This window comes from Acipenser ruthenus, chromosome 1 (assembly GCF_902713425.1).
Source record: "Acipenser ruthenus chromosome 1, fAciRut3.2 maternal haplotype, whole genome shotgun sequence".
Taxonomy (NCBI): Eukaryota; Metazoa; Chordata; class Actinopteri; order Acipenseriformes; family Acipenseridae; genus Acipenser; species Acipenser ruthenus.
The window spans coordinates 116,895,313-116,911,933 of NC_081189.1; positions in this window are offsets into that span (position 1 = coordinate 116,895,313).

Genomic DNA, 16,621 nt, shown 5'->3' on the forward strand with positions numbered 1-16,621 from the left:
CTGGGAAGTCCCATAGAGAGGAGGTCAGCCGCCCGGTTTGTCACCCTGGGCAGATATACTGCCCGCAGTGAGAGGAAGTCCATGTGTGCCCAGAGCAAAAGCTCTGGTGATTGATGTAAGCCACTACTGTTATGTTGTCTGTACGGACAAGCACATGTCTCCCTCGAACATCCTGCAAAAATTTCTGCTCGGCCAGGTAAACTGCCTTCAGCTCCAAAACATTGATATGGAGACACAGCTTGCGCCCCCCTCCCATTTCGCACACATCCGTGGTGACGACCTCCCTTCTGGTGACACTGCCCAACCCTATGCAGAGGTGTAGATGAGCAAGCTGTTTCCACCAAGAGAGTGCCTTTAGACAGTGATAAGACAAAATAGGCAGTCGTGTTTCAACACAGGCTGAAAAACCTTGCTGTTGAACCAGGCCTGCAGAGGGCGCATGTGTAGGAGACCCAATGGAACGGTCTAGGAAGCTGCTGCCACCAAGCCCAGGTCTCTGGCACATCACTACCATGAGCTCTCTGTTGAGCTGAAACAGCTCTAAACAGGTGGACATTCTCTGCACTCGCCTTCCGACAGAGTACATAACATGGACCTGGAGTCCAAACAGAGATAGGAAGCTGTCTGAGAATGTGTGAGCTGACTCTTTGCATGATTCACCGTAAGGCCCAACCGTTGAAGGTGGCTGGTGACAAGTTCCGTATGGGTCACTGCCTGTGCTGGAGACTGAGCACAAATGAGCCAGTCGTCCAGATAATTGATCATTCTTATGCCTTTGAGTCTCAATGGGGCCAGGATAGCTTCCATGCACTTTGAAAAGGCACGTGGAGCTAGGGAGAGGCCAAATGGCAAAACATGAACTCGTACGCTGTTCCCTGAAATGTGAATCGCAGATACTTCCTGTGCGCTGGTTTTATGGGGATGTGGAAATAGGCATCTTTGTGAACCAGTCGCATTGCCTGATTGACTGCAACAGCTGTTGCATTGTCAACATTTTGAACATCCTTCAGCTCAGATGCAGGTTGACCTGTCTGAGGTGGAGGATCGGTCTGAGGCCACCATCCCACTTGGGCACTAGATAGTATCTAGAGTAAAACCCTTCCTCCAACTGGAGGGAGTCTATCATGCAAATAGCCCATTTTTGCAGTAGAGCTGCTACCTCCTGACACCACCGCGGCGTCCTGTGGGTCCATGACTGATGTTACATTCACGCCCCGAAAGGGAAGGGGACCATGCTTGAACTGCAGTGAGTAGCCAGTCTGAACGGTAGTAAGCACCCAGATGTCCGTGGTGCACTGACACCAATACTCCAGATGGCTCCCTGAACAGGGGCCCTGGGCCTGTGGCAGCAAACCCCTAGGGCCGGCGCAGATACAGAAGCCTCAGGCTTGTGGCTTGGCCTGAGGCTTCTGTATCTGCACCAGGCGGCAGAACCTATTAAGCCTCCGTGACGAGCAGCCACGAGCCGGTTCTGAACACCACCTCTGGCAGCAGACACAGCCGGCTGTGCTGGTCTTTGAGGCTGCTGGGGCCTGCAGCATCTCGTCCACTGCAGGACCAAACGTATGCCCTGGTGTAACAGGGGCATCCAACAGCGGTGCTTTGTCCCTGTCAGGCACGCATGCCTAGGAAAGCATACGTGCAGCTATTGGTGCAGCCAGGTTCCTGCCTACAGCCTGCCCCCAACCCGGCACTGCTTGTTGGGGCAGATAGCGTCCTTGGATAGGAGCACTAAATTAGGCGCCTGTACCGAGGCGGCAATTGAAACCTCCACCGGTGGAAAATGGGCCAGGTACAGCTTTGCATCATGCACCATATATAGGGCGTCCATCGACCGTGAAACAGCAGGAGCTGTAGCCGGATGATCCCAGGATGATTGGATTTCAAAAAGAAAACCCGGGTGCACTGGGGTGGAAGATGGTAAGCTCATCATCAAAGATGGACTGCCTTGCTTTGCCTTCTGTAGGTCAGTGCACTTACAAGATTGCAGTGGCCCTCTTGATCAGCGGTAAGAACATAAGAACATAAGAAAGTTTACAAACGAGAGGAAGCCATTCGGCCCATCTTGCTTGTTTGGTTGTTAGTAGCTTATTGATCCCAGAATCTCATCAAGCAGCTTCTTGAATGATCCCAGGGTGTGATCCCAGCTTCAACAACATTACTGGGAAGTTGGTTCCAGACCCTCACAATTCTTTGTGTAAAAAAGTGACTCCTATTTTCTGTTCTGAATGCCCCTTTATCTAATTTCCATTTGTGACCCCTGGTCCTTGTTTCTTTTTTCAGCTCTACAAAGTCCCTTGGGTTGACATTGTCAATACCTTTTAGAATTTTGAATGCTTGAATCAGATCGACGCATAGTCTTTGTTCAAGACTGAATAGATTCAATTGTTTAAGACATATGACATATATGGCATATGGCATATGACATGCCTTTTAAACCTGGAATAATTCTGGTCGCTCTTCTTTGCACTCTTTCTAGAGCAGCAATATCCTTTTTGTAGCGAGGTGACCAGAACTGAACACAATATTCTAGATGAGGTCTTACTAGGTCTTACTTAACACATCTTGTTGGCCTTTTTTATAGCTTCCCCACATTGTCTAGATGAAGACATTTCTGAGTCAACATAAATGCCTAGGTCTTTTTCATAGATTCCTTCTTCAATTTCAGTATCTCCCATATGATATTTATAATGCACATTTTTATTGCCTGCGTGCAGTACCTTACACTTTTCTCTATTAAATGTCATGTGCCATGTGTCTGCCCAGTTCTGAATGCTGTCTAGATCATTATGAATGACCTTTGTACCGCAACGGTGTTTGCCACTCCTCCTATGTGTGTGTTGTCTGCAAATGTAACAAGTTTGCTTACTATACCAGAATCTAAATCATTAATGTAGATTAGGAATAGCAGAGGACCTAATACTGATCCTTGTGGTACTCCACTGGTTACCTCGCTCCATTTTGAGGTTTCTCCTCTAATCAGTACTTTCTGTTTTCTACATTTTAACCACTCCCTAATCCATGAATGCATTTCCTTGAATCCCTACTGCATTCAGTTTGAGAATTTATCTTTTATGCAGGACTTTGTCAAAAGCTTTCTAAAAAAGCCATGTCATAGGCTTTGCAATTATCCATTGTCGATATTGCATCCTCAAAAAAATCAAGCAGGTTAGTTAGACACAATCTCCCTTTCCTAAAACCATGCTGCTTGTCTCCCAGGATACTGTTATCATATAGGTAATTTTCCATTTTGGATTTCCATAAGAGCTGAACGTTCCCGCAGTAATCTGCGAGAACCGTTCCTTGGGGGGAAACAGCTGCCCAGAGCTTTTCCATCTGGTCCATGTCCGTTCTTCTTCCTGAGGGGAGGAGAAGAGGAGCAGAGGAAGATGAGGAAGACCGTGAAGCTACTTTCCCGGGTGCGTCGTCTGGTCTCCCTTGGCACAGAGCCATGGGGGAGGATGCAGCCACCTCTTGAACAGAGGGTGATGGGGAAATGAGAGGGAAAGTGTCAGGCCATGAATCAGGGCTGAACACCCAGGGAATGCCTTCCTGCACATGTGTGTATCAATTCCACATTCCTTTGTGATCTGAGCATTTCACTTCTCAGTAATCTTTTTTTTCTCTTTTTTTTTAACTGACCTATATAGTTTAGGGTTACGCACTGCCATTGCAGTAAATCCATACAATCAAGAACAAATTCCTGCAGCTGAAACATAAATGCTTCTTTTTATAAACATTTAAGCATCCTTTGATTTCCATTACACGAGAGTAGATGTTAAAACTTCATGCTGATTTGAACTCGGCTCTCGCCAAGATAAGCACCAACTAAGACGTAGCTTTACAGTAAACTAATGTGATCCATATGCGTCTCCATCCATTTACGTTTCCTTCCATATGATGATGTAGATATCCTTCTGTCTGGTGTTAATGGCTGAAGTGTAATGCTGGCTCCAGGGATCAGCTTATTTTGCCTCCCTGGCGCATCAGCACACACAACGGCTGCGATGCTGGCTCCGGGGATCAACCAAAGTGCGGCCTCCCCAGCGCATCAGCATGACAACCGTCTGGATTGAGCTAAGTAGGGTACATCTCTGGGGTTTTCAAGTGGGCACCTTCCATCCTCAGTGTTTCGTCGACTAGCCCACGACACCTCAAGAGGGCTCGACGGTGATTCTGGCGTCCCAGCATCACCCCCCTCCGTCCCCCACTCAACTCAGCCCAGCTTACTTACCTGTCCCCAGCCAGAATCTTTCCGTCTCAACCACAGCCAGTTGCTGCTCCTCTCTGCTGCTTCAGATAAGTTCTTCACTGTGCGACGCAACTCTTGGCCACTGAATCCGACGTCTCTGAGAAACCGGGTTGTAGAATGTGCCACAAATCCTCGACAACCCACTTCCACTGGGTAAACCCGAACTCTCCATCCTCGCTGTTCCGCTTCAGTGGCTAGTTGAGCATACCGCAGTTTCTTCCTCTCATACGCCTCATCTACAGCGTCCTCCCATGGCACTGTTAACTCTACCAGGTGAACAAGGCGTGCTGATCCAGACCACAAGACAATATCTGGTCAAAGGTTAGTGGTGGCAATCTCAGGTGGAAAAATAAGCCGTTGACCAACATCTGCCAGCATATTCCAGTCTCTAGCAGCTTCCAGTTGTCCTGGGCGAGGATTGGTTTTAACACCTTTTCTTGGTGGTTGCTCTCCTGGGCGGAGGAATGTTGTCTTTTGTGTGTAATGTTTTGATGGAACAGGTGGCAACTTATTGGTCATGTTACGCTTGTCTTCCAATGCTAAGGCCAAACATCGCAGCACCTGGTCATGGCGCCAAGTAAACCATCCTTGGCTAAGAGCCACCTTACATCCTGTCAAAATGTGCCTTAATGTTGCAGGTGATGAACACAAAGGACATGAGGGATCCTCTCCTACCCAGAGGTTTAGGTTCTGTGGTGATGGGAGAACATCATATGTTGACCTGATGAGGAAACTGATCCTGCTCTGTTCCATTGACCATAGGTCTTGCCAGCCAATCTTGCGTTGTTCCACACTCTCCCATCTCATCCATTCTCCCTGTTTGGCCTGGGAAATGGCCTTTATACACCTCATCCTCTCCTCCTGCTTTTGCACCTCGTTGACTACCAGCTTCCTTCTTTGAGCTGGGGCCGCCTTGTGCCATGTAGGAGGAGTTGAACTGAAACCAAGACCCCCTCTTCCATGCTGAACTTGCCCCATGATATCACCAATTCGAAGGGCAGCCTTTGCATCTTCCACAGCTTTCTTTGCCGCCCACTTTCTTCCAGTTTTCAACACAGGTGCTGCCTCCCTTACGCATTTATCGCGTGACTCTACTAATGTCATTTCCAGTCTGACCTTGGCGCACTTAAACTCCTCGGTTAGAGCAGAGACTGGTAGCTGCAGTATTCCTTTACCATAAAGTCCCACTCTGCTGAGGCAGCGTGGAACTCCCAACCATTTCCTGATGTATGAACTGATTAAAGCTTCCAGCTTCTCTACTGTTGTCAAAGAAACCTCGTACACAGTCAGTGGCCACAGCAACCTCGGCAGTAGACCAAACTGAAAGCACCAGAGTTTTAGTTTACCTGGTAGAGCGCAGCTGTCTATGCTCTTCAACCCTTCCACTGCTTGTTGTCTAACTTCTCCCACACGAACTGTGTCCTTTAGATCCCCGTCGTACCATCTCCCAAGACTCTTCACTGGCTTCTCAGACACTGTTGGTATTGCCTCACCATTAATGAAGAATGTTTTATCTACTACTTTGCCTTTAATTATAGAGATGCTCCTTGATTTAGTGGGCTTGAATTGCATTCGTGCCCATTCAATGTTATTGGTTAATTTGCCCAATAATCGATTAGTGCAGGCTACTGTTGTAGTCATGGTTGTCATGTCATCCATGTATGCTCGAATTGGTGGTAGTCGCATTCCAGAAGCCAAGCGCTCTCCTCCTACTACCCATTTTGATGCCCTAATGATTACTTCCATTGCCATGGTAAAAGCCAGTGGAGAAATGGTGCATCCTGCCATTATTCCAACCTCTAGGCATTGCCATGTAGTGCTGAATTCTGAAGTTGAAAAACTGAATTGCAAATCTCCAAAATAGGCTTTCACTAAATTTGTTATTGTCATCGGTACACTGAAAAAATCAAATGCTGCCCAAAGTAGTTCATGTGGCACTGAACCATATGCATTAGCCAAATCCAGGAATGTCACATGGAGCTCCTTCCTCTCCTTTTTAGCTGATTGAATTTGTTGCCAGATCACATTGATGTGTTCTAAGCAACCTGGGAAACCTGGAATGCCCGCTTTTTGTATTGAAGTGCCAATGAAGCAGTTCTTTAATAGGTAAGCTGACAATCTCTGAGCAATAATGCTGAAGAAAATCTTGCCTTCTACGTTTAATAGGGAAATGGGACGAAACTGACTGATGCTTGTAGAATCTTTTTCTTTAGGTATAAAGACTCCACCTGCTCGGCGCCATGCTCTTGGTACAACCTGTTTTTCCCATGCCACTTTCATCAATTTCCACAGAATTCGTAGAACTCCTGAAGCACTCTTGTACACTCTGTACGGAACTCCATTAGGCCCTGGAGATGATGAAGCCCTTGCTTTTTTCACAGCTTGCTCTATTTCTTTCCACTTAGGTGCACAGTCCTCCATTTGGTATTCTGGTGGATTGATAGGTGGGATGTCTGACGGAATTGACATAGGCTCCTGCCTTTTTGAATCTGTATGTGTTTCCTCCAAATATCTCTCCAGCTCAACCTTAGATGCTTTTAGTGTGCCATTCTTCTCACTGGTGAATAACTTCTTTACAAATTTGAATGGGTCTTTATAAAAGTTAGCTCTCGCACGCTCCTTCTTTTTGTAGCGTTTCCGTAGGCGCTCAGCTCTGCGCAATGTTGCAAGCTTATCTTTTATGACCCTTTGTAAGAGATTGAGTCCCTCCTTCTGACTTTGTTCTGCTCTTCTCCATTGGTTCCTCAGTTGTCTCCTTTCTCTAACTAAGCGTTCAATCTCCTGCTGCCGTCTAGACTTTCCAGGAATAGTTTGTACTTTTTCCTTCCTTTTTTCAACTCCAAACCTCTCACTTCCATATGCGTAGATGATGTCCCCAAATTTATCCAGCTTCTTTTCAACTGTTCCACTTAATCTTTCCAATGCAACGCAGAGATCTGTGTTTACTGTGTCCCATGCAGTTTTCTCACAAGCTCTTGGCCATTTAACTCCAGGCTTGTGCCCGTTGAGGTTCTTTTCTCTCTTATGCTGGTTTGTCTGACTGGGTTCACAAGGATCATTAGGTTCATCACTAACTGTGTCCATGCAAGTCCTCCTCACATCTATGACAGGGGTGCTGATATCCTGCGAACTGTGGTTTGCTTCCTGTCGCTGGATTTCATTCGACTGACTTGACTGACTTCGTAAGAAGTACTGATCAATGCGAGGCCCTTGTCCCTTCTCCCTCAAGCATTGAATCTTCAAACCCCTGACCGTTGTCGCCTTGCTCCAGCCGCAGACACAAACCTGGAGTTCCATGTCTTTGTTAACTGCAGATCTTGAACTAGTCTTTTGTGAAGTACTCTCCATACTCATATCCGTTTCCGTTCCTAAGTCGTTAACCGTGTTGTCCAACGTTGAGTCATCTTCCGCCCCCGCTCTCGCAGACTCTAGGGGTATTTTTCTCTTTAATTTCTTAGAAGCCTTGGGCGGGTGTCTCCAGCATCCTGTAAACACAGAGCTGGATACTGCCGACAAGGGTAGCTAACCCTTACCAGCCCCAATGGGGTCTCTTTCCTCCTGTCAGCTGTCTCTCCAGGCTGTCACAAGGTCTTTCCCTTGTTGCCAGCTGCACTATTCACAGCAGTCACTGGACGTATCCAGATCTTCATGATTTCCATTACACGAGAGTAGATGTTTATGTTTATAAAGTATTCCATAATATTGATTTGTGTTGTATTTTGGTATGTGTCTGACATATATAGCTAATCTATAAATCCTGTAATATGAATATGCAATAAATCCTGTGTATGGTATGTTTCCTTGAACATACTATTATAATAACTACAGAACTGGAGTTTTATTAAAGGTGTCACAGCTGACCACGGCAGGCTGATATGCACATTAATAGGTGCATTGTGTGGCCTGTTGAGCTACGTTTGTCAAGTGTACTTTTAAATTAACTCCTGAATTCTGAAAGGAGTAAATTGGATGTTAATGTTACAAAATAAGAAACAGCTTGGTAGTTCTTGAAAGACCTTGGATTACATTTGTTGCTTGGTCCTTTTTTTGTATTTCTATTCGTTAACTGGAATAAATGCTTTGAAATGTGTCAAGTTTTGTCTTAAAGGGGAAGTTTCATGCCCTTCACTGTCTATAAAAATGGCCTCTCTAAAGTGTAGTCACCAGTATCATAGCCATTTTGAATGATCATCCTTTTCGCAAGACAGTTCCATAGTGACAGCCGTGCAAACCAAGCACATCAGCAGTTCTACCAGCTATGGTGCCTTTTCCATGGTGTTGATCCCATTGCTGGTCCCGTGGCTCAGTTCCATTTCCCTAATCTGCTTTACTAGAACAAGTCTTGTAAAGGGCTTCATAGAGAGACTCCAGCCCACTCAAACAATGCAATGTGAAACAGCGGTACATCATTATCAGCGCTGTAACACTCACGTGAGTTAGTGAAGTCACAAACACAGACTTGAAAGTAGTTGCTTGCTTATAACATTTGTATAGTATAGTTGCTGACGATGCAAGTAGTATTAAAACAGGCTACTTTTACTGTACACTATGTGTTATTGCACACATATGCACATTAAATAGCCCAACTCGGACAGCTTTTTCCATCATACAATACATTACATGGTGTTTTTCATAGATTGAAAGGATCAAAGGAGAGTGATGTTTACTAGAATTTCTAAAAGATAAAAAGCCCCCCCCCCCCCAAGTATTAGTATAAATAAAAATTTATTGAATATATACATTACTTAAATAATAAAAGAAAATATGTAAATCACATCTCTGGAACAAAAAATACACCAAGATTACACATATCATCTGAGGCAATACCCTGGAGGAAGCACAAACAAAAAGCATGTTCCCCCCCGCCCCCCCCCCCCCCCGCCCCCCCGCCCCCCCCGCCCCGCAGTCAGCGAGTAACACAAGTGGTCCCTGCCCAATCACTCCCACGCAACAATTTTCATACCATTCAACATTTTCACTTAAAGGCATTAAAACAATTATTTTCATTGAAACGCTATCTAGGCATGATTCATTGTTGGATCATGTGTCCTAATACAATGGTACATTTTCAAATTTGGATGTTAGGTTTCATTATCCCAGATATCAAAATGTTGTCCATGGTTTACCATTTATGGTTAAAGCTGGAGCTTTCTTTTTCTGGCTTTGCAATATGTGAATTCTCTCTGTTGTAATGTCTTTACCCTTTTAATAATTCCTCTTATAGAGGAAATGGGTGGATTTTCTGGATCCCACTTGGCACTAACAGGCTACAGCGTTCATGGAGGAGAAATATATAAAAATCTGTCATATTTTCAAAAAATGTACAAAATGCAAAGTCATGTATACCCAGGCTCAAATGTTATTTTTTTTCATGTTTAAAAATTGAATTCAGTCCGACGTCAGCATAGTTAAAATGTCTGTGGTTACATACAGTAGTTAATACATTGTAAATACTCAATCTCACTTTTATGAATACAGTTTAATTGCAAAAAGAAAAAATGCCAATATTTTTCATTTTGAAACTAATCATTGACTTGTACAACACAGCCAGCTATGTAATTACCACATTATAACAGTGTAATTATGGTGCAATATTAGGTCTTAATGTATAGTGTAAAGTCTCTTATTGATAGCTCGTTATTAGTAAGTACAGTATAAGATGGCTTATAAATTCATATATAGCTTATTACTAATAAACCATCTAGATTAATTTTTTACCTAAAATGTCACTGAAAGGTTGTTTCTAAATATACAGCATATATGCTTGATAACATATGTTGGTAAGATTCAGTGAGTGACAAGTGGTAGTTTAGTGCTCCTGATTGGTAAGTGGGCAGAACAAACTGATAATATACAGTAGTCTCCGTGTATAGGAACACCTCCTGAGAGAACATTTCACCTAAGGGAACACCCTTGTGATGTAACACATTTTTCCCATTGTAAATGCTCTGGCTAAAGGAACAGGAACTTCGCTTAAAAGAACACCTTCTTGGCACCAATAGTGATTTGTTCACAATGGATACAGTACTGTTTTGTAACACTGATTGGTTTATTAAATCTTCTCAGAACCACCGTCATATCATTGAATTATTTTGTATTCTGCTTTCCACGAATGCACCTTATTGCTACACAATGGCATGTAAACAAATGGCAAAATTGTTCGAGCTCTTGAAAAAAACCTGAATCAGACACAAGTCGCCAAGCAATTTGGTGTTTCCCGTTCTGGTGAGTTGCTTCACAATTCTGTTAAATAATGTGTCTTGTATAGTGCTGCTGCATTTTGTAACGTGTGTAGGGGTGCTGTGTTCATTTAGTTTGACAGTTAGTTTATTAACGTTAAGTAAAGGCCATTATTTTAGTCTCTGCCATTGTGATAGACCGAAACACACCAGCCAGCTAATTTCATAGTGCATAGCGATTTAAGCTTTTTGACTTATTTAGTTAATCTCATACGTTGATGCATGTGCGTCATCACAAGTAATACATTGTTAACTAAAGTCCTCAGCATCTCAGTCAGAGCCTAATTTCAAAATAAATCGCTGTTAAACATGGTAAAGCAACTCACCAGAACAATACATGCCTTTGTTTGTCAGGGAAGCTGGGACCGTTATAGTTTTCAAGTCAAGACTAAAAACGCACTTTTATAAAATGGCTTTCTTATCTTAGTGGGTTTTAATAAATTGCTGCTTTTGTATTATTAGTATGTGTATACAGTTATTTAAATGGCAGATGTATGTGTGACATGCTATACAAATGTATTGTGGTTTGTTCTTTTTTTCTGCTATGTACTGTACAGAGATTTGCGATACTGTTGTATAAACATCACTGTATAAATGCTATATATATATATATATATATAATTCATATTGTTGTGACTGGTGACTCACTTCGTCTATAAGAACACTGTGCTTGCTTAGTAGGTGGTTTCAAGACAGTGACAGGCCTTGATATTAGGTGCTCAATTCATAGGGGTTGGAGTGTTCAGGACTGTAAAAATAACTGACGTTTCACAAAGAACAGTCTCTAATGTGATGCAATGCTCTTCTGGTCACTCAGATTTGAGGAAGTAATCGCTGTCTCCAGAATGTCCCATATCCTTCCAGAGCCAATTCAACACTTTGCAGACTGGCTGTCCTGCCTGCTCATGGAGGCCCTCCACACTGTCGACAGCGCTATAGCTGGGGAATTAACCTGCCCAGAGCTGCCATTCTCAGAGGCACAGTGCTCTTGATTCTAACGACATTATAACGAAATCTGTGCATAGAGATGGAAGTTACATGTGTAACACTTTACATTGTCTTTAATTACTGTGTATTTGCATAGTAGTTACGTATTAAATACATGTGTACTTACACATAATTACAATGCCATTATACATAGTTACAATGCACTTAATGTGTACATTTTTTACATATGGCATTATTTTTTGATGTATAGAAATTGCTTTTTATTATATTTTTGTATTGTTCTTTTATTGAGTACAATCTCTCTTTGTATTAGTGCTGCTCTATTGAGATGTACCTGCGCTGACCCTGTGGGCACAAAGTGAATAAACTAAACTAAAACTAAACTAAACTTTAGTGCCGTCCCAGCTGGGGTGGCCCTACATCCTATCTATAGGATTATAGCATATTTTATTTTTTTTGGTCCAACCCTTGTACTGTAGGTATACTTCTTAATCTGCTGGTGCTCTGTATGTGTTATGCCACTTCTGATCTGCATAGACATCTGTTTTAGAATTAAACTAATACATGTGAAAGTATTGCATAACCCTGGGGATTCGTGTCGCTTGGAAGAGCTCTTGTATGGGTATTACCAGCCCATTTTTATATAATCCAGACAATAGGTGTTGTTGTAGACCTCCTATGGGAACAGTTATTAAAATTGTTTTTCTATTGATAGAGTGGGTTTGATACTTACCAGATTTGACAAAGTAAAGATCTCATGTTTGGCATGATATTATACAAGGGAAACATGAAGTGAATTGTTTGGCTGAAACCACTGGAAATATTACATTGTTGGAGTGCGGCTGAAACACAACACCAAGTCCCAGACGCATTTGGTTTTCATTATTGTATTTTTTCTCAAAAATGTAACAATGGCACCCAGGGATTAAGTCATAGGAGTAGGTTGCTGCCAAACTAAACATCCTGCAGCCCCCAGAAAATGAAGACAGATGAAAAAGGAAACCAGTGTGAAGTGCACTCTGTTAAAGAGGCAGTGCCCCAAACTACGTTAAAAATCTATTAATATAGGAAGGTTGTTACCTCCCAAGACCATGTTCAAAGTATTATAGGTGACACTTTACATTGTAGTTAAATAGTGAATACATGTGTACTTACATATAATTACAATGTTATTATGCATAGTTACAATGCCCCAGAGACAGGAGGATGGGAAGAAGAAGGAGAAGAGGAAGAGGAAGAAGGAGGAAAAGAAGGAGAAGAAGAGGAAGAAGGGGAAGAGGAAGAGGGAGAAGAAGAGGGAGAAGGAAAAGGAGAAGAAGATGAGGAGGAAGAAGGAGAAGAGGAAGAGGAAGAGGAGGAAGAGGGAGAAGAAGAAACTATGGATGAAAACCAATAGTTAACATTTACCCAGGAATTATATTTTAGTAAAGTTGAACATGTAATCATACTATTATTGCTATTCAATATACAAATATTGCTGTGTTCTATGCACGGGATAACTTCTGCATATAGGATGTACAGGAATTTGTGAGCAGCTATGGTGATTACAGTAATATCTTATACATTATTCATAATATACAATGAATTATATTTTAGATTTAAGCAGCACAAACATTTTCTTTCTGAAAGGTGCTGGTACAGTAAATGTGCTGGACGTGTGGTGATCCCCAGAGGTCTCACATATCACATGACTCTTAACTGTTTTTTCTAGGTGATACTTTCAGAAGCCTGTTTGAAGACAATGACTGCATTTATCCACCTGATAAGTTATACTGCTGTATGTTTCCATTAGTACTATTGTATAACCCTTATTAAAGTTTGCTATGGTAAATTTGATCAATAATTTTCTTCCATGCTTTTCCCATGGTTTTCCTGTGTATTTACCATAGTTAACAACAATGTATTTACCATAGTTAACAACAAAATGTTTTTAAAATGCTGTACCATACTGTTCTGCGCTTTACAGTGCTTATCTGTGCTGTACCATGCTTTCGCTGTGCTTCAGAATTCTTCTTTTGGGATACACAGCTTTCCAAGTACAGTGCTATAGATCAGAGGATTAGCTGCTACTATCTGGTACATTATACAATTTTTCTTCTGGAACATGGTCTGATTGTAGTGTGTGTGAAACTGCCCTACACCACGGTACCAAAAAGCAGCAGCAACGTTTAATCTACATTTGGAAAATGTGAATCTCCTCAATTAGGTACAAAATCAGGTGAAGAACCAACAGCTCTTGAACACAACCAAAAGAGAGATAATATGGCCAGTGTTGATAAGATATATGACAATGTGTCAGGTTCATAATACCTTCATAAGGGCTGTGCAACAGTATATACATGTCCTTTTATATCAGTTTTCAAAGTTCGAATGAAGGATTGTACTTATTCTGTTGTATGTTCTGTAGGTGGTATGCAAGCCACAACTGCATACTCTAGTTTAAATGTACCCAGGATGAAAAGGATCTCTAATGGCTCCTGGCTGCATTTGTTTCCTTAACCTCAGCACACAAGAGGGGAGAAGTCTCCGGTGTCATGCACAGCCGTGCTAGGCTTAATTGATTTAATACCAGCTGGGTCATTAATATGGATGTGAATGTCTAAATAATGCATGCCACTTTATTTGGAATACTGCATTGTATTTTTGCAAACATGAAATTAATTCTAGATTCGTTTAAGCTGCAATTTGAAATGCATTAAATGATAACGTTCAGATGGTGAAGGTGTTGGGTGATTTGATCTATTGTCTAGACTCTTTAGAGGTACACCAAAAAAAAATGGTACATAGTTTTATATATGACGAGGTAGCCTTTACACAGACACAGAAAGTGTGCATGGAATTAATAATGAGTATAGTAATGGTTTGATTATGCAATCTCTCTTCAAAACAGTTGTGTCTACTTGCCAATTCAGTAGCACTCGCATGTGTTTTTGTTTGTTGTCCTTTTACAAACCAAAGCACAACCAAGCACCAAAACAATATGTTCTGTTCAATTCTAGTTAAAATAGCTTACAGTGGAACTGAGAGTGTTTACACAGATGCCAGTAGATATAATGCATCACTCTCCCCCTTCACCTAGAGACCTGGGTACACACTAGCTTACTCCACACAAAAAGATTAGAACAAGGCTCTGTCTGTTACACTGGGAGGTATGATTGACTTCATACTCACTTTGCTTCTTTGACCTCGGTCCATTCTCCATCCGCAGGGCCAAGAATTGCACTCAAAATGACAGGCCTTTCAGCTTTTCTGCTTCCAAACTCCCCCTCTAGACCAAAGGCTAACTATTTTGAAATGTCATTCAGTTAAGTTGGCCTTTCTGTTATTTTTTTTTTACTTTTTTAATTGAATGGTCGTTTTTCAGTTGTTCTTTTTGTAAAGCACCTTGGGAAGGCTTCTGTTGTGAAAAGCAGTATGTACGTTCAAGATTGTTGGTGTTTATGTAAATACTATTTCTAACTAAAGCAAACAATGGGTGACATGAAGAGGTAGGTTTTGGTCTGATTTTCGCTTACAAGTATTCACTGTTTTGTTAGGTTACTGTCAGCTTGAAGTTTGAGTGTGAGCATTCACATTTTGTCTACGTGTCTTGCTATCCCCATCCTCCTTGGCTCTTCAGCAGTGTCTGCTTCTGGCGAAGCCCAGCACCCCGTCTTGGAGGTCTGGGGGCACCGGGCCTTACCTCCTTGAGGGAGCTCCTGTCGGGACAGAGGAGCACCCCAAATATTACACTCCAAACCCCCATGCAGTCATTGCTCCAGCCTAGTGAACTAACTTTAACAGTTACACTGGCAATATATATATACATATATACAGTATATCATTTTAAACACGTTAGTAAGCTGTGAACAGTTAATAATGGAAACAACGAGAGTGCGGATTGAGTGTCTCGCAGGAGTTTTTTAGTTCAGCAAGAGCATTTAGAAAAATATCAGCTTTATATATATATATATATATATATATATATATATATATATATATATATATATATATATATATATATATATATATATATTGAGCACTTGCTGAAATATGGGTGCCATAGCAATGGTTGTTTTCTGTGAAATATCTTTTGTTAATGTGCAAAGTAAACTTTTGCTTTTCTATTTATCTCACCTTCCCTTAATTTGGCTTTTGATTAATTTCCTCCCTTAACTTTCTGGAACAGGCTTTTTTCAAGTTATTACTTATCATAAGTCTAAAAGACCTTAAAAAAAGAAAGAAAGAAAGAAAGAAAGAAAGAAAGAAAGAAATCTCTCAAAACTGCATTGCTTTGGGAGTGCTCACAGGCCAAGTTCAAAGTAATCTGACAAGTAACCTTGACAATGCCAATAACCCTAACCCTATCCCTTAGCCAGCCCTAACTCTGTTTGTGAGTCCAAACCCAATTTCAAGCTGAAGCCTATCCAAGCCCTTTGAACAGCAACTTGGTACCGATATGAAATATCACAATTATCTTAACTAATCTATTCATAGAGCCACTTTATATATCATGTTCTGTTTCACTTTACTTTTTAAAGCTCTTAAGTTTAAATCCACATAAGGGTTCTCAAGAATGTACAGCTTGTACACCACAGTGTATCCGTTAATCTGTCCCATTAATACTTACCCCCTGGTGTACCAGCTGAACATGAGAGACTCTTTTAGGCCACATGGGTGCCTTAAACTTCTGAGTTTAAAAAAAAAAAATGTCCCCAGGATGTGGTGCTGATGACTAAAACAATGATATACACAGTGATTCTAAACAACAAGAACACTACTTTAGTTTAGATACCTGTGATATTTAATTTCCCAACTTGCTTTTCAAGGCTTGCATATTATTTTCCTCACAGCTACTTCATTAAGAAGTTGAAACGTGGCTCTATTACTGAGGCTTTGTGTTCCTGTGGCCCTCCTCACCACCTCTTGTATTGATTTGGCGACTGACTGGATCTCTTAGTTCTGTTTCTGATCCACCCCCTCATGTGTTCAGGACATGAAACAGACATCCTGAACCATTCCGGGGCTCTGATCAGGGCTTAAGCTGATTTACTGGCATCAAAGTGGGGAATTAAAAGGGGAATCCTCAGAGACAGAGCCTTCAAACACTTCTGCAGTGGAGCTCCTGTTAGAAACACACATTTGAAGTTGTCAACGAGATAAGATACGCATTCCAGTCTATTGTAGTGGTGCCAGAAAGCTG